Source organism: Amblyomma mixtum, chromosome 3 (genome assembly GCF_055824585.1).
Source record: "Amblyomma mixtum isolate Tamu chromosome 3, ASM5582458v1, whole genome shotgun sequence".
Classification (NCBI taxonomy): domain Eukaryota; kingdom Metazoa; phylum Arthropoda; class Arachnida; order Ixodida; family Ixodidae; genus Amblyomma; species Amblyomma mixtum.
This window is the reverse complement of record NC_143014.1, coordinates 327,650,490-327,665,092: the sequence shown is the minus strand read 5'-3', so window position 1 is coordinate 327,665,092 and position 14,603 is coordinate 327,650,490. Positions and strand designations below refer to the sequence as shown.

At 50.2% G+C, this 14,603-nt stretch overlaps 2 pseudogenes; one reads left to right on the top strand and one right to left on the bottom strand.

The window, feature by feature from the left end:
* Positions 1 to 4,011: 4,011 nt before the first annotated feature.
* On the bottom strand, positions 4,012 to 4,967 carry LOC149355880 (uncharacterized; annotated as a pseudogene).
* Positions 4,968 to 6,645: 1,678 nt separating this feature from the next.
* On the top strand, positions 6,646 to 13,520 carry LOC149355879 (uncharacterized; annotated as a pseudogene).
* Positions 13,521 to 14,603: the final 1,083 nt, after the last annotated feature.

Below are 14,603 nucleotides of genomic sequence, written 5' to 3'. Positions count from 1 at the left end.
TGGTCAGCGACTACCATCAGGTAAATGAACCCCTGCTTGCTCCTGGGGAAAGGCCCCATCAAATCGCAGGTGGCCATCTGCCACGGACGCACACTGTCAATCGGTTTCATCATTCCAGGCGGCTTGCCGCCCCGAGACTTCACCGCTTGACAGACATGGCAGGAACGGCAATAGCGGAAAATGTCACGCTTCATGCCGGGCCACGTCACCGATTGACTCAGTTTTGCAAAAACTTTGGAGCCACTCAGATGACCGGCCAGTGGTTCGTCATGAGAGAATCTCAACAGTGCGCCTCTCAGACTTTTGGGGATAACCACTCGTCATCGGTGGCTATGTACTTCAGCACGAGCCCGTCATTGTCCAGCAAATATGAATCCCCGGGGTTCGCCGCGACACACGCTAGCTTCTGCCCCACTGCGCCCGCTACAATACCAGTAGCGTCACGGCGCTCCGTCTCCCTGAGACCGTCGCTCACCTCGCGACAAAAGGGGTCATTTTGCTGGGCTTTCAGTAGCTCTTTACGGCTGAAAACGATTCCAGTCATCCCAGAGGGGAGCCTGGTCTCGTCCCCACTCAGGTTTGCAGCCAAAATTGCCTCTCGTCCGCTTTGCGAAGCGCTGCTTGCCTGGTTAGCGGACTGGGTTAACCCGTTTGCGGGCTCCCCCTCCTTGCCGCCCGGCGGCTCGTCCGCTGTTTCGCCCCCTCCGCCTACAGGCGTCAAAGCGCCGCTGGCGAGTGGGGCACGGGATAGCGCGTCAGCTACCACGTTTGTGCTCCCCTTTCGATACTGCACGGAAAAATCGTAATGCTGTATCAGGAGAGCCCAGCGCGCCAGCCGACCCGCAGGCTCGCGGAGCCGCATCAGCCAACTGAGCGCACTGTGGTCTGTCTGCACCACGAATTGCGTTCCATCAAGGTAGACGTCGAATTTGCGCAGTGCAAACACGATGGCGAGGCACTCCTTCTCGGTCACGGAATAATTGCTCTCCGAGGGCAGCAAGGAGCGGCTGGCAAAGGCCAGCGGTTGCAACACGCCATCGAATTCCTGTAGGAGAACTGCTCCTAAACCCAGATCGCTCGCGTCAGTCTGGACTACGAACTGTCTGGTCAGGTCGGGTAGCCTGAGCTGCGCTGTCTCGGCAATGGCACTAGACAGGAGGCGAAAGGATCGCTCTTGCTCGGGCCCCCATCGCCACGCTGCAGTTTTTCCCAAGAGCTTGGTCAAGGGTGCCTGCACGCGGGCACAGGACGGGATGAACGACCGATAAAAATTGGCCATTCCCAGAAAACGGCAGAGGCCGCGTACGTCCTTGGGCGCGGGAAATTCGAGTATGGCTCGAAGTTTCTCCGCATCAGGCTCAATGGAGCCCTCACCCAGCGTGAACCCTAGTAACTGAACCCGGGTCCGCGCTATTTGGGCTTTCGCAGGATTCAAAGTCATCCCAGCAGCCCGTACCCTCTCGAGCACGTCGGCAATGTGGCCTAAGTGCTCATCGAAGGTTCGTGAATAAATCACGATATCGTCCAGGTAGCACATGGCGTGGGGCCATTTCGCTTCCCCCAGGACGCGGTCCATGAGCCTCTAAAAAGTCGCAGGACCATTGCAGAGACCAAAGGGCATACGAGTGAACTCAAACAGCCCTCTGTGGCACGTGAACGCAGTCTTAGACCGGTCAGTGTCAGCCATCTGGATCTGTAGGTAACCTTTGGAGGCATCTAGCGTGGAAAAGTACCGCGCACTGCCCAGGTTTCCTACGATTGAGCTGATCGTCGGGAGCGGATAGGCATCCTTGCGAGTCAGCGCATTTAGACGGCGATAATCCACACACAAACGGTGGCTGCCATCTTTCTTAGGCACCAACACCACCGGAGACGCCCAGGCGCTGGACGAGCGGCGAATAATGTCCGCCGACAGCATCTCATCCAGCAACCCATCAATCACCTGCCTTTTCGCAAGGCTGACGGGTCTAGGGTTGCACTTCAAAGGAAGCGCGTCTCCAGTGTGGATCTTGTGGCTCACTAAAGTGGTACACAGCCAGGCTGATCCGTGAAGAGCTTATCGTACTGACGCAATAGCGCTGTCAAACGAGCCTTCTGTGTGTCATCCAATGTTACCGCACAGGCGGCCAGCGGATGTGGTGCCTGGTCGTGCCGCGCCGCTCGGTCCCAAAGGGGAGGCTGAACGACGGAACGCTCGACACAAGGGCGTGGCCCTGTCCGCTGAGCGTGGCACTCCCCGAACGCCTTCACTGCGCAGGCAGATACTGACGCCGGTGGGCTAATGAACGGCTTAAGCTGGGAAAATGGTCCGTCGCGATAGCCGCCATTCGCAATGTCCACCCCGATCCCGGTTTTCAGGAGAAAGTCCCGTCCGAGAATCATGGGCACACTGAGCCCTGGGAGATGGATGAAACGCGTGCGTCTCGTCCGCTCTCCCCACCTGACAGTCAGCCTCGCGGCACCAGCCGAATGGGCCACGCCTTTCGCAAGGTTGAATGCCGTACGGCAGTCCCGCAAGCGCACAGAGTGCTTTTGCAAGTGGGACAACACCTCTTCACCGAACAATGAAGCGCTGGCTCCCGTATCCAGTAACGCCGAAAATTCGCGGCCAGCAATGGTGACCGGAATAAATGGCGCGTGCGCATTAGCAAGGCAGCTTGCTCTGTACGCAGAGGGAATTAGCAGAGATTGGGCCGGTGGTCCCTTTACAACCGACCCCCGCCGCCGTTTCCCTGCCTCGCAGGAGGCCTGGCTACGGTGCATTCTCTTGCTAAGTGGCCCCTCTCTTGGCAGCGGAAACAGCGCACACCGCCGCGAGCTTGGTCGCGGGACAATGGCGCCTCTTCCTGCCTGGGTCCGCCCGCTGCACGACCAAAGGGTCGGTCGAGTCGGGTTTCCCTCTCCGCTGTGCGTTGGAGTGCTTGGCGCCCATCAGCACGCGCTTCAGAAAACGGTGCAGCGCAGGCTGCCCGTCTCCCGTACGAGTAGGGATCGAGAGCTCTGTCGCTCAACTCCCATGCATCGTTTTGCCCGCTAACAGCTGCAAAGGCAGGTTGTGCGGGTGGTCGCCGGTTGGGTAAGGGCAAGGCCCCTCTCCATGCACAGCATGGCTCAAGGGCCTCGCTTGCCGGCGGTGGCGGACGATAGGCGCGCGCGGCGAGAATGTCGCCTTGAATGTGCTTTGCCTCGGTGGCCAGCTCCTCCAAATCTCGGAATCGGCCGCCGCGCAGGTAAGCCGAAAAGGTCGTATATGCCTGCCTGATCGTCCTTTCGACACGCTCCTTGTTCGAGGCTCTGGGCTCGGCGATTGAGAAAAGGTCTTCCATCACACGAACATACTCTTGCAGCGACTCATCCGGAGCCTGAGTACGGAGCTCCAGCTCTCGCCGCATCCTACGCTCGTAGTCAGCGGGCAGGAATTCGCGCAGGAATGCTGCACGGAACTCCTCGAGAGTCGCTGCCCGGTGGCCGGAAAGCCGATGCCACCGAGCTGCCGTGTCAGTCAGCGCTGCGGGGATGATGTGTGCAAGCACCACCTGCTCAGTGAGACCCATAGTTCTCTGATAATGGGTGAGGGACTCAAGGAAATCCCGGGCACTGAGTAGGTCATCATACCCGCGGTATGTTGGCATGGGCAACTTGACCGCAGGGTGAGACAACTTCGGCGTGGCCAAAAGTGTCCTTAGGTCTAGCAGGCAGACGTGATCGGAGATGTCTCAGCTGCTGCTGCCACATGAACTCGGTGGTTTGGTCTGCAAGGCGAAGGTATTGTGAAGTTGTCGTCTGGCTGTATCCGGTGGGGCTGCTTCTTGTATCTGTACTTCTAGTTGTTTCCGGTAGAACCGTGCTTGTCAATGGAAATCAGATTTCTGTATCTTGCAGACCCTTTTTCCATGACCGGCAGAAGACAAGAAGCCGCCAAAGAGGAGCTTGACGTCCTCCGGAACTACAACCAAACGTATGCAGAACGACAAGGATCTTGCTCTGCACAATGCTGTTGTGATGAGCGACACAGTGCGAATAGGACTGGTGGGAAAACACACAATTGGGCCCGATGAACTAGAAATGAACTTGATCAGGGTGGATGTTTTGGCAAGTGTCGCACACCACCAATTTCACAAGAGGATAAACAAAAATCGTTTAATGCATGTGGCCTGCAAAGCACTAACCATGAGCATGAGATGAGCCTTGCATAAAGTCTTGATGCTGAGCACCTTAAAACTTTGCTATATGGATCTATTTTGTAGCAGTTATGTTCCTAGCCTGTGAAAAACATGACATGGCAAAATACCAAACCAGAAGTTTTTCAGCAATGTTGTGTACTTGCCAGGAATGCTGAAGAGGCCTCGATACGGGCTCTTGTTGATGTGCTCCATGAGCTTCTCGTCTGTTTCAAACTGGCAGATCTGCCTTGTCGGCCTTGGCTATTCGATGTCTTCGTCGACAATCGACCTTTTCAACCTAAACTTCATATCTTTCAGTAAAGCCGGCTCTACATTTCGCTTGGTTCCTCTGTTCCACAGAGCTGATTTGTCAGTGCACGTGGTTCCAGTCAGCCCATGGTTTGATGCCATTTCTACCTTCCAAAGTATGGCGCCAACGTGGCTACACACTCCGGCTTGGACAGCCATACATGAACAGGCAGCCGTGACAACTTGCCCAGTTTGCCGCACACAGGCCCATGTTGTCCAGGGCTTTTTGTTCATAGCCTGCGATGGCTGCACCTCTGTCTTTATGTAGAGAAGTTCCTCATTCACTCTGGAAGTAAGGACCTTTCTGACCCACCCACTCTGGAGAAAGTTATACGACTCGAGGCTCTTACATGCTTCAGCTTCCTGTAAGTCACAGGCCTTTGATTTTAACAAGTAGCACACAATATGTGCGCTACTAATCTCGGGCCAGTGCTTGGCATTGTCTGTCCACTCGACGACTTGGTCGGGATGTTTGTATGTTGACCCATGTGGAAAATGAGAAATAACGGTTTATGCAAGTCAGAGACCAAGTTGTCTTAAGGCAGTACACACCAATGCTCCAAATCTGGCTTCCAAACCCAACATAACTTTTTGCCTCAGCTAAATGTCCGTTAAATGAGGAATTTGCTGTTGTAGCCACTCTGTACAAGGTCGCAACTTGAATTGTTATGGGATAGATAATTGGCTATCTAACTGCCTATCTGGAAAGGAAAGGGACACTATCGGTCACTATTCGCGGACATATGAACAGTGCCGTTGAGAAACAATTGCAGAAGGGAATGAAAGACGCGAGTGGAAACAAGGAATCGTAGCAAATGCATTGCTCAGCATCGTAATGAGTGGTTCACTCGTTTTCACGCATTAATTCATTATCTCACACTCATGACTACTCACTCGTTTTCAAAGTGAAGCAAAATCAGTGCACATATAAGTGAGTGTGCCGAGCTATGAGCGCAGGGCTCCTTTGCCTCCGTCGAAATGCAACCGCCATGGCCGGGATAGACACGCACGCTTTCGGGATCAGCAGAGCGAGGTGCAAAAGTGCGCATCAATGCACGTTCAATACCCCATGATGGGCCAAGCTAAACTGCGCCTCACTGCAATGTAATTCATCAGAGCGTAGGAGGTTAAAGCCCGACGTGGGGTTTCACGTACATGCTTTCAGAAGACGTGCCTTACAATGGTACACGATCCTCCACTTGTAGCGTGCCGCCTAATTGTAAAATAAAATTGTCCTGTGATGTAACGACAACACACTAATAAACCGTAGCATACATAACCGGGAGACAATACACTACATGAAATGGACCGCGTTGGGCCGTTTTCGGAGCGGCAACCGGAGACGCATCCCGCAGCACGCTGCAGCAAGATGTGATCGCATTTAGTAAAGCTGAGATCTGGGCGAGTTGGTATGCATTCATACTGGTGAACAGCGGAAAAAGGCGGGACAACGCTTGTCTTGTCGTTGTCCCGCCTTTTTCCGCTGTTCACCAGTATGAATTCGATTGCATGCAGCTATTCTGCTGTGTGCTCATGCCCAGTTACAATTCATAACTTCAAGTATATGCTCCTCAATAATAAAGCATTAACGTCTTAATAACAAACAACGACACTCACTGATAACCAGAGTTTGGCCAGTGGACACGGCGCGCAGCCCTTGGGCGTCGTGCTGGCGGCTACTGCTATTTGGAACTGCTTCCGCCATGCAGAACTGACGATTCGGATTGTTAACGCTGCAGGTGCAATCACTCAAGAGCAGTGCACAACCACAAACGCACAGAAACATAACACACCAGTCTGGTCTGCCCTTAGCTGCTGCTCTCCTACACCAGAAGTATGTACCACAAGCGTGATGACGACGGAACGCACAGCTCAGTATGGCGCACGGCAGTGCCGATGCGAGCTTTTCGCTTCCGCTCATACGGGGCGCCATCTTCATATCAAAATGGTGGTGCCCAGGTAACGAAACTAAAATTGTGTACAACAAGAGACACATTATTTGCAAGGATTAAAATTTTGGGCAGAAAAATGCGACATAAAATGTGTTTACACTTTGTCATTGAATACAGACTGTTTAACTGAACACTTACGTAAACTTTTGTACTTGGTTGTGGAGTTTTGGTTTTGGCGGTTTTCCTCACTAGCTTTTCTCCCGCGCTTTTCCCCACTCGAAATGGAGTGGCAACAGAAAATCGCAGCTCTGCAGTTGCTCTTGATTTTAAAAAGAAAGAAGGCTCTTGCCTGCAAGTGGTGGGTGCGACTAGTCTGGGAGTGGCACGCTGAGGAAAGCGAATTCTTCACAGCGGTAAGTTGTTCTTGGCGAAGAAATGAAAGCAGCGCAAGTGCATATGCTTCAATGCATTCTTGCAGATGAAGGTGATGCAAGAAGGTGATCCATCGCTTTTCTACCAGTTTTACAGGATGTCACCAGACATTTCACTTTCTGCATTCAATGGTTGAAAGACGCCTTACAAAAGAGTGGCTGAGCAGAGAGCCCATATCATCTGGCGAGCGCCTCACCCTGACGCTGCGGTAAGGACGTACTGTTTCTGAAGGGACGCTGTGTGGGTACTGCGGTTAACAATTTGGTGGCCAACGAGCGGCTCTGGGGACATTGTACAGGAGATTGCTTGGCTGTAATAATCCAGAGTAGCACACCGCGCAAGCGCGTGCGTTTTGGAACTTGATGAAATTCTTGTTATTGTCCATATTTTCAGGTACCTGCCATCAGGAATGCTGATTAATGATGCCGCAATGGCATTCAGGGTGGGGACCGAAACAGCCAGACGGGCAATCCATCTGACATGCGCGGTGCTCTGGGAGGTGCTCGCTCCAATTTATATGAAGGTGCGTCAGCTCTACCCTCTAGTACAGTACTGCTACGACATAGGCATTTCAGTTTTCATTAAGCACTAGCCCTCCGTATTGCAAGCTCCAACAGAGGATGAATGGAAGGAAATTGCTGCAGGCTTTTGGAGTCTGTGGCAATTCGCAAACTGCCTGGGTGTTCTGTATCAGCCAGTCGGTCTGATAAGATTGTACCAGCAATGACGTGTGCCTGACCGGCATGCAGCGTTATCTATAAAAGTACGCTGCTGCCTCGAATAAAGAGCTTTTTGCGTTGCTGCCACTGAAGCGTCTGTCTGCTGCTTAGAACAGAAGATCTGGCGACGAGGATGGGATCCGGCGCACAGTAAACTGCCGCCGGCCAGCAGCAGTCACGAGGCTGAACCGCCTACGGTGCAAGGCGACACGGAGCCCTTGCAGCCACGATTTCATCAGCGGCCAGGAGCAGCGCAAGAACGTCGCAAGGAAGCAAGGCATCACGGAGCCTTTGCATGGAATTCAGCTGCTGGCGGGAGCAAGCAAACAAGAACCGGCAACACGGACAAGGCACATCGAGGAAACCAGCTGGGCAGATAAGTGAAATTTGCTCATTATGGCAGAACCTGGACATGGTCCTAAGCTCGGCAGAATGCCCGAATTCAACCCGAAAATTGACAACATACGCTCGTATTTTGAACGCTTTGAGAATTTCGTAGACATAAATGATGTCTCTGCAGACAAGAAACCGAAGTTGTTTCTGAATGTACTCGGTGCGCAAGCATACGAAGAGCTAAAGAAGATAATTGTGCCTCATTTGCCTTCTCAGAAGACCTTCAAAGAAATTAAACAGCTTCTGGAAGCTCATTTCAGCCCAGTTCATTCAATTATCGCAGAGCGTTGTAAATTTAATCGCCGAATGCAGCAAGAAAATGAAAGCGTCAAAGATTTCATCACTAAACTGAAGCATCTTGCAAAAGATTGCAATTTCGGCACGTTTTTAAATGATGCCTTAAGGGACAGGCTTGTAGCTGGTTTGCGTGACGAGGAAACTCAACGGGCTCTTTTTGCACAGGCTGACTTGACGTTCGAGCTGGCGTGCAAAAAGGCGCTAGAAAAAGAGCTAGCGGCACAACAGGTGAAGCAAATGCATGAGTTTGACACAAAACCGTGCAGCGTCAACATCATTCAGGGCGAACGTCGCCGTGATAAGGAAAAGAAATCGAGGACGGTTGCATGGTCAGAAGATAAACGAGAGGAAGAGCGGCAAAGTGCTTGCAAGCATTGCGGAAAGCGTCATGCGGGAGAAAAATGTTGGTATCGCAACCACACCTGCAGAAATTGACAAAAAAGGACATTTGCAAGCCGTCTGCAAAAGCGAAGCCAAAGCAAAAACTGTCAGATACATCGACACCACGGACGACGAATCCGAAGACTTGAGTTGTCAAACTGTGTTCTTCTCGGGCAAAAGTTCAAGGGGCTACAGCGTCTACCTGAACATTGAAGGGAAGACTGTTTCGATGATAATTGACACGGGTGCAGCGGTCACGATCGTACCAGAGCAGTTCTATAAGCAGTATTTCCCGCATGTAAAATGTGGAATCCAATGTGTCGTTGCACACTTACACCGGAGAAAAGCTGAATGTACTTGAAAAAGCAAACGTCTTAGTCAAGCAGGACCCAAGCGAAATCTCTTTGCCCGTAGTGGTAGTGAAGGGAAACGGAACGCCGATGCCCGCTCTCATGGGAAGAGACTGACTGGAAAAACTGCAGATAAACTGGAAAGCAGTATACAGCCTGTCCACTTATAGGCCACTGGAGCAGAGGGTAGAAGCCTTACGGAAAAAGTATCCCGAGGTTTTCAAGAGCACCCTGGGAGTCGTCAAAAACTTCGAAGCTCGCATTTTTGTGAAGGAAGGGGCTCAACCAGTGTTCTCGAAAGCATGGCCAATACCATTTTCCATCAAAGAGGAAGTAGCAAATGAGCTGGAAAAGCTCGAGCAAGCCGGAATACTAAAGAGGGTCATGAAAAGTGACTGGGCAACGCATCTGCTAGTGGTCGCGAAGAAAGGCGACGCAGGATTAAGGTTATGCGGCGACTACAAAGTCACGGTTAATCCTGTTCTAAAAACTGACCATTACCCTTTGCCATTGCCGGAAGATTTGTATTCCATGCTCGCAGGAGGTAAAATCTTTTGCGTCCCGGATCTATCACAAGCCTATCAGCAAGTGCCGCTTGCTGAGGAAAGCAAAGCGCTGTTAACCGTAAACACTCATCTCGGATTATTCCAGTTTCAGCGCCTACCATTCGGCATCTCTAGCGCACCCACTATCTTTCAGTCGTTAATGGATGAAGTCTTAGAAGGGATTCCAAAAGTGGGTTGCTATATCGACGACGAGGTCGTAGGCAACAATATAGACGACTGTCAAGAAACTGTGGAAAAGGTACTTCAACAACTGACAAAGCACAATATCACTGTAAAAGAACACACGTGTGAATTTTTCAAGCAGTCCGTCGTTTATCTTGGACACAAAGTGACAGCTGATGGCATTTTTCCAACTTCAACAAAGATAAAAGCCATCACGGAAGCACCTCAGCCAAGCAACGTAACTGAGCTACGAGCCTTCTTGGGTCTGCTGAATTTCTACGCCAAATTCATCAAAGATTTAGCCACAGTAGCTGCACCAATGTATAATCTGCTAAAAAAAAGACATACGTTGGGCATGGACGGACGAATGTTCAAGATCATTCGTGGAAGCCAAGCAGCGCCTCATCGACAGCCAAGTCCTGACTTTTTACGACATGAAAAAGCCAATCGGTTTAAGCTGCGACGCGTCGGCCTACGGTCTTGGGGCAGTAATTTTTCACGTCATGCCTGATGGTTCAGAAAGACCCATTTCATCTGCCTCCAGAACATTAAGTGCAGTGGAGTGCAACTATGCGCAAGGCGAGAAGGAAGCCCTAGCCTTAATTTTTGGTCTGAGCAGGTTTCATAGATACCTGTACGGGCGCAAATTCATGCTGCATACAGACCACCAACCACTGTTGGGGATCTTGGCATCAGATAAACCAATTCCTTCTTTGGCTGCAGCTAGGATTCAGCGTTGGGCTATCACCTTAGCAGCTTATCAGTACACACTGCGCTACAGGAACGGCAAAAACATGGAAGTTGCCGACGCTCTTTCAAGGCTTCCACTTCTGGTCAAGCATAAAGACGACACTGAAGAATGTCTTGCAGTGTTTGAGTCAACGCCTCTCACTGCGAGCCAGGTTGCTGCTGCGACTAAAAGTGATCGCCTTCTTTCCAAAGTCGTGCAGTTCACCTTATCTGGCTGGCCCGCGCACCACGATGATAAATTTCAGCCCTTTTACGTTTGTCGAAACGAACTATCGTATGAGCAAGGCTGCATCACGTGGGGCCAGCGAGTGATCATTCCGGACGAACATAGAGAAGCAGTATTAACATTGCTACATGAAGAACACCCTGGAATGCAAAGAATGAAAATGCTTGCTAGGTCGTTTTTTTGGTGGCCGTTGATTGACAAGAACATTGAAGACACTGTCCGTCAATGTACAGTGTGCCAAACGACCATGCCTGCGAAGGCACCAGGGCCATTGCATCCATGGACTTATCCAAATCATGTTTGACAGAGTCCATGTCAATTTCGCCATGAAGGATGGCTCGAACTTGTTCCTTCTAGTAGACTCTTACTAAAAGTGGATAGAAGTAAAATGCCTCCGCACTACGGCGACGTCGAAACAATCGACTGTCTCAAGGAGATATTTGCAGCGTATGGCTACCCGGAGGAATTGATCAGTGATAATGGACCTCAGTTAACTCCGCAGGAGTTCTACAATTTCACCTCTTCTCACGGGATTCACCACACGCGTACGCCACCCTACCAAGCTTCATCGAACGGGGCAGCAGAAACGCTAGTTCAGACGACAAAGGCCACTCTACTCAAGCAAGTGCTTCACGATAACCTAACAGGGCAGAACAGAACTCTGCATCAACGACTTAACGACTTCTTGCTTGCTTACAGGAACACCCCGAACTCCGTAACAGGAAGAACGCCGGCCGAGCTGTTCCTGAAACGACAACCCCGAGTGAAGATTTCGCTCCTGAAGCCAAGTTTTGTGCAGGACATGTGCAGCCGCCAAGCCAGAGACACCACTCATCGCAACGAAGGCCGAGGAAGGAACCCGCAGATGGAAGCCAGTGATGCAGTTCTCGTCAAGACTACGAGAGGGGGAAACCCTGTCATGGGAGTAATGCAACGTGTAAGCGACTCTATGTTTGTAGTCAAAGTCGGTGACCAGTTTCGTTTTGTGCATATTGACCACCTGAGACCCAGCTGGATATCGGGTGCGAAGTCATCACTCTATCCGGACGTCGCAAAAGAAGTGCATCCGGAGTCCACTCCAAGTGCCGCTGTTCAGCGAGACTTGCCATCAGCTCCCTCGGAAAAAGATTCCCCTGCTGGCTCCATGATTAGCGGTCCCACTGCGGACAAGCTTGAGGATGTTCGCCTGGATGACGCCACTTCAAATGAGGAACTGGCATCGCAGCCTGAGGCAAGACACATGGCAGCGCAGCCTTCATTCCCACCGCATCAACCATGGCTACACCCAAAAAGGCCCATTTGCGAAGAAGTAATCACACAAGACGTCCTCCTGATCGCTATCAAGCCTCCAGTTATGAAAGCGGAAAGAAACGCGTGTAGCTTTGATTAAGGAGGAAGGAATGTTCTGTATCAGCCAGGCGGTCTGATAAGATTGTACCAGCAATTGTACCAGCATGCAGCGTTATCTATAAAAGTACGCTGCTGCCTCGAATAAAGAGCTTTTTGTGTTGCTGCCACTGAAGCATCTGTCTGCTGCTTAGAACAGAACACTGGGAGCGGTGGATAGGAAAAACATTGAAATAAAATGCCCAAAAAATACAAGCCTTTATTTCGACTATAAGGTATGAAAGCAAAGTATTTGTAAGTTGTGATGTAAAAAAGAGTAATCCATCTGTTGCACTGCTGTCAAGGCCCAACGAGCATTGTGGAAAGGGTCACAGTCACACTAAGCTAGTGCAAGAAAAAGCAGGACCTTAACAGCTAAGAAAACACCAGCATCAGTTATGGAAATGTGACATGAAGAATGTACTTGAACAGACAAGGGTAGGGAAATTAGGGGCTTGTTATGACATGCATTTTAAGGAAGCCTGCATAGCTGGAACCACGGATAGCATAAGCAAATAGCAGAATATTGAGCTGGGCGGGGTGATAAAGGTTCATAATGATTGAAGAGGACAAAAAAAAACTAGACACAAAGAAAGGTCGACACAGGACAAGTGCTCTTCTGTTTTCAATATATTTTCAATATGTGCTCTTGATAAGTGGGAAATTAGTAGTGTAATCATGTTATGGCACAAAGATAATTGTTTTGGAAGGGGTTGAAACCTTCAGGAGGGAAGGCAGTTGTGCTTTTTTTGTGTGTTTAGACGAGAAGCTTACAGCCCCTCAAACTGTTAAATAAAAGCTTTACAATCGAAATCAGTGTGTGAAAAAAGAAAAAAAAATAATTTTGTGCAGTAGTGTGAAACGCCAAATTCCACACTTAACATACAGTGTAAAGAATTTGTGAGTGGTCTGAACTGGTGTTTTGTGTGGCCTTTTGCAAAAACCACTAGATTACAATAATTGTAACACACTGCAAGAAACAAAGTTCATGACACTCCAGCAGTAAACTCACTACGGGGAGAGGGTTGTCAACTGCTTTGGGTGCAGAGTGAGCATCAGGACGTGGTAGAGGGTGGGATCACATGCCAGGTCATCGTACTGGGTACTGTTCACTCTAGTGACACCTGTGGACCCCAGCCTTCGGAGTTTGTATTCGCACTTATTTCCAGGGTACCCATTCCATTGTTCTGCTGGCCATAGTGTACAGCAGGTATCTTTTTTGGCTGGTGGACATGGGTGCACCTGTGAGACTCAGTGATGGGGCATTTTTAAGGATTCCCCCATTGGTCAACGTCTGCATCAGGGCAAGCTCACTCTGCCTCATGCAGCTCGACTGCCAAAGTCAGAGAAGGTGTGCCCTCATGCTTTCGTTGGCGATAAGGCCTTCCAGTTGCACCCGATTTCATGCGGCCACTGCTAGCGAGCCGCACAGATGCCAAAGAGGTGGTCTTCAACTACCGCCTCAGCCGTGCATGGTATGTATCACTCAAGTGAGAACCTAACAGTAAATTTAACTGTTTCTGGCCTCACGCATTTGGCAGTTAGCATTATAGACTAGCAGGCGTGCGATATATTATAAGTGCTAGAACCAGTGTATTGAGTCACAAAAGGGCTTTGCTTGTTGTGAAAAAAGTGAGACACATATCAGTTTTGCAAGCAAAATTGTGATTGTTTCTTTTACAGAAGATGTGCTGAAAATGCTTTTGGCATCTTGGCATCACGGTGGCACATCTTTGAGAGGTGTATCAACCGTGAGCCAAAAAATGTGGACAAATGTAGTGAAGGCAACATGCGTGCTGCATAATTTTCTTTGTAAGGAGAGCAGTTCAGCTAGCCACTACTGCCCTCCTGCCTAGGCTGACTGCACCGACACATTTGGAAATGTTCGTAAGGGCTCCTGGCGAGAGGCAGCATCTAGCTCTGCAATGTTTCAGCTGCAGAGGGTGAGGGCACGCAACTGTGCACAGGGTGCCACTGTTATGCGAAGCACATTTTTGGAATTTTTTAGTGCTGAAGGCCAAGTCCACTGGCAGTGGAGCCTGCCTGACGTCAGCATGCCATAAGGTTCGAGTAGCGGCTCAACCATGTGTGCGTAGAGTACAGACCACTAATTGTAGTTGCATGTTTCATTCTCATCCATTATATTAGATGACAGCCTATCATCATCTTGCATTAGGTTTTATGGTTTTATTGGGGTTTAACATCCCAAAGCAACTCACAGGCTATAAGGGATGCCGTAATGAAGGGCTGCAGATAATTTCGACCACCTGGGGTTCTTTAACGTGCACTGACATTGCACAGCACACGGGCCTCTAGAATTTCGTCTTCATCGAAATTCAGCCGCCGCAGCCGGAATCAAACTCGCGTCTTTCGGGTCAGCAGCCGAGTGCCATAACCACTGAGCAACCACGGCAGCCTTTCTTGCATCAGGTGATGATGAGGATTACAATGTTAGATTATAATATTTTGCACTAATTGTAGGAATGTATTGGTTTTTCAGGTTCACTAATGTGTTTGTAAACAAATCCCTGTTGCCATTAACCATGCGAAAAAAATAAGAACCTTGGAAACTTGCGA